A 4,315-nucleotide genomic window follows, 5' to 3' on the forward strand; every position below is an offset into this window, starting at 1 on the left:
TTCTGCTTATATGGCAATGTGGAGAAGGTGAGCTGCCGCTATGGCCCTCAATATGGGCACCCCCCACCCCCTCCCCCCCCACCCGAATATGGCCCCCACGCTGACAGCCCTGTGCTCATGGTCTATGGCTTGGATCAATCCAAGATGAACTGTGATCGAGTCTTCAATGTCTTCTGCTTGTATGGCAATGTGGAGAAGGTGAAATTCATGAAAAGCAAGCCGGGGGCTGCCATGGTAGAAATTGCTGATGGCTATGCTGTGGACTGGGCAATCACCCACCTCAACAACAACTTCATGTTTGGGCAGAAGTTGAATGTCTGCATTTCCAAGCAATCAGCCATCATGCCCGGTCAGTCATATGGGCTAGAAGACGGGTCCTGCAGTTACAAAGACTTCAATGGCTCAAGGAACAATGGGTTCTCCACCCCAGAGCAGGCAGCCAAAAACCATATCCAGCACCCTAGCAATGTGCTACATTTTTTCAATGCCCCTCTGGAGGTGACTGAGGAGAACTTCTTTGAGATCTGTGATGAGCTGGGAGTGAAGCGGCCCTCTTCTGTGAAAATGTTCTCAGGCAAAAGTGAGCACAGCTCCTCCGGGCTGCTGGAGTGGGAATCCAAGAGCGATGCCCTGGATACGCTGGGTTTACTGAACCCATTACTAGATGAAAAACCCAAATGGGCCATACCCTTACACTCTGTCAAGTTGTGTTTCTCCACTGCTCAGCATGCCTCCTAATTAGGTGCCCAGGAAGAGGCCCATCTAAGCTGGAACACATTTTTCCTTTATGCTGTTTTTTGTTTTGGTTTGGTTTTGGCAGAGTTCTTGTATTCCTTTTTTTAATACTAGGGTAGTAGAGGCTTAACCATTATGGAAATACTGGAAGTCTGGAGCGGGGAGGGGAAGGGGAACAGATGTCTCCCAAGATTAACCTTCACTTTTTAAAATTACTGTACATGTGATTTCCCCCCGTTCATACATTCGTGCTGCCCATGTACTCTTGGCACATTTCAATAAAATGGTTTGGAAAATAAAAATAATATCATAACCTTTTAAAACAAAATTATTGTGAATTGCATGAAGGTTTTACAGAGCAGATCATTAATTTTACATTCAACAAACCATATACTTTGCTTTACTATATACGATTTCAACTCCCTCCATGTACCAACAGTTAACAGCATTTACCTCTACTCACTTTCTTTTTTCTTTTTAAATTTTTATTGTGAATTGAGTGACAGTTAACATGGGAGAACATCAGCTTTACATTCATCTTATCATATTTCGTTTCATTGCAATGATTACAATCCCCTCCATGCATCATCATTTCAACAGCATTTGCTTCCATTCCCTCTGTTTTTTGGTGTATTTGTTTTGTGTTTGTTTTTGATGTACACCAAAGCACTTAGGAATATATAACCATTCAAACTGCCCCATGGCCGTTAGCACACATCTCCTCTCCCTCCCTGAGACCAGAATCCCTAGATGCTCCATCTCCTCACATCACCTTCTCTGCCTCCATCTCTCATGTAACTGTTTCTCTGGATAGGGTCCCACACTCTGCTCTTCTCCCTTGATGGTCCCAGGGCCCTCTGCTCCTGGATTGCAAGATCAATGACTATGCTCTTTTGTTACAAAATATCAACCTTTACATTTTCAACACTCATAGTCAGTCCTGATAGCAGTTATTCACTATTAACCCCAAGAGTCTTATCCCCATCTCCTTTCACCAGCCCCGTCCAGACAGGTTGGAAACCACTCAGTGGAGAGTCTACCTTGCCCTGCACTCTCTGGAACTAGGCTCCCTCTTTAAAGCTTGCAAGCCAGTCACTTCGTGCCTTTGTAGCTCCTACATTTTGGGTAGCCAATGTCTAATTTGCCCATCCCTGTTAACCCTGTGTACTGAGGGTGTGGGATGATCCTTGCTGTAAAGATTCATTCCCTCTTTGGAGCTACTGCATCCATAAGTGTAGGTCAGGTTCATCAAATTGTAGCAGATAGCTCTTTTTTTCCTCTTCTTTCTTCCTCTAGTTGAGTTCTGATCATCCAGCCATTGAAACCAGGTCAACTGGGTACTATCTGCAAGTATGGGTGTTCTTGTGCATCTCCCCTCACTTCATATCAGCTGGACTTTTGACTCTCCACTGTAGTCCTCTGTGGCCATGTCCCCCTGTCCCTGGGCCCAGGAATCCCCAGGTCTTGTCATACTGCTGGCCAACCAGTATGACAGGTTGACAGGAGTCTATTGAACATGATCAGATTTAGCTCACAACTTCACTGCTATTTTCTCCTACTTCCCCTTATTGGTGGACCAATGTTGTCACCAGCAAGACCACATGCCTGCTTGTGTATTCCCCTTGAGTCTCAGTCTTGGAAGATGATTTGCCCTGAGGGGACCCAACAGCTTGCCTTGATAGCATGCTGGTGAACAACTTGCTTATTTTTATAGTAGTCAATCAGACTGCTGTTACTGTTTTTGATTTTTCCTGCTGATCTGTCTTTCAAGAAGTATCATCTGTTCTCCTAGCCAATCCAGGTTGGTCTGCTTGTCTTTTCAAGTAGAAATTTCCCACCTAAGAAGATTCGGGATGGGGATCAGGATTCTATCTATGGTCTTATGCAGTGCAAAGGCTCCACAGGAAGCCTCCTTCACTGGGCAAGTTCTAGCCCCACTTTAGTTATTCCAATAATTTTATGCAGAACATTGACTTATAAGCTTTCTATGGTGGTATTTCCGGCTATATTCCTTTCTCTCCCCCTCAAGTGTCTATTTTACAATAGTAGGCAAGGGAAACCAAGATTCAAACGACAGCCATGCATCTTAAAATTATTTTCCCTCATCTACCTATTCAAACCATGCCTTAATCCCTGTATCCCAGAGCCCTGTTGTTCCAAGGTTGGGTATACCTCACTATTTACCTCTGTCTTGCTTAGCCAATGCAAACCTGCCTAAATATTCTCCCATCCACCTTGTTCTTCCATTCCCCTCCCCCCTTCTTGTGTATCGCTCCCACCTCCCCAGCTCCCAAACGCTCTTGTGTCTATTCCATACCCTGTAGTCTACCTTCCCCTCCCTCCTCTAGCCCTACCCCATACACCCCGGTAACCAACAAGGAATTATTAATTTCCCTTTTAGTGTGGGTACTGTTTTTAAGCTTTTAAATAATGGTCCTATGCAGCATTTTTCAGCATAATTCACTCAGCATAATGTCCTCAAGGTTCATCCATGTTATACAGTGGCTTGCAGCTTTCTTGTTATTCTTCAAGGTAGAATAATATTCCATTATGTGTATGTACCAAACTTTGTTAATCTATTCTTACATTTCTGGTACTTTGGCTGTCTCCATTTTTTTGCTATTGTAAATAGTGCTGCTATGAACATTGGTGTGTACGTATCTACTTGTGTTATGGCTCGTATTTCTTGTGAATAAAAACCAAGTAGAGGAATTGCTGGATCATACGGTATTTCTATTTCCAACTTTCTGAGGAAATGCCATATTATTTTCCAGAGTAGTTAGACCATTTTGCAATCTCACCAGCAATGTAAGAGGATCCCAGTCTCTCCGCATCATCGCTAGCATTTATTGTCCTCCGTTTTTTTGATCTTCACTGTTATTGCTGGTGTGAGATGATATCTCATTGTTGTTTTGATTTGCATCTTTCTAAATAGAGTCCTGGTGTGGCACTGTGGGTTAATGCACCAGACTGCAAAGCCATGTGAACTGCAAGTTTGGCAGTTCAAGCTCACCAGCTGCTCATCGGAAACCCTGTATAAGGTTGCTACATGTTGGAATCAACTTGACAGCACTTAGCAACAACAATGGCTGATGTATTGTTGCAAAAGATTTTTTCCCATTCTGTGGCCTCCCTTTTTAGGCTTTTGGTGAAGTCTTCCGATGCACATAAATTTTTAATTTTTAGTATGTCCCAGTCATCTATTTTGTTTACTTTTGTTTGTGTTGTTTTCAAAATGTTTAGTAGTCTGTGTGTGCCCTGTATTAGAGCCCTCACATTTGTTGCTATTTTTTCATTGATGGCCTTTATAATTCTGAGATTCACACTTAGGTCTTTAATCCATGCTGAGTTGATTTTTGTATAAAGTGTGAGGTAAAGGTCTTGTTTCAGTCTTTTGCATATCACTTTCCAATTCTGCCACCACCATCTGTTGAAGAGACTATCTCCTCCCCATGCAATATATTTAGGCACTTTGTCGAAACAGTTGGCTGTATGTGAATGGGTTAATTTCTGAATTCTCCATTCTGTTCCATTGAACTATGTATCTTTCATTGTATCAGTACCAAGCTGTTTTACCACT

The 4,315-nt window shown here is 42.9% G+C and overlaps 1 pseudogene; it reads left to right on the plus strand.

Moving 5' to 3' along the window:
- The window catches only part of LOC102839515, a 53,707-nt pseudogene extending 52,969 nt beyond the window's left edge, over window positions 1-738 (plus strand).
- The last annotated feature ends 3,577 nt before the right edge of the window (window positions 739-4,315 follow it).

This window comes from Chrysochloris asiatica, unplaced genomic scaffold, assembly GCF_000296735.1.
Source record: "Chrysochloris asiatica unplaced genomic scaffold, ChrAsi1.0 scaffold00197, whole genome shotgun sequence".
Taxonomy (NCBI): Eukaryota; Metazoa; Chordata; class Mammalia; order Afrosoricida; family Chrysochloridae; genus Chrysochloris; species Chrysochloris asiatica.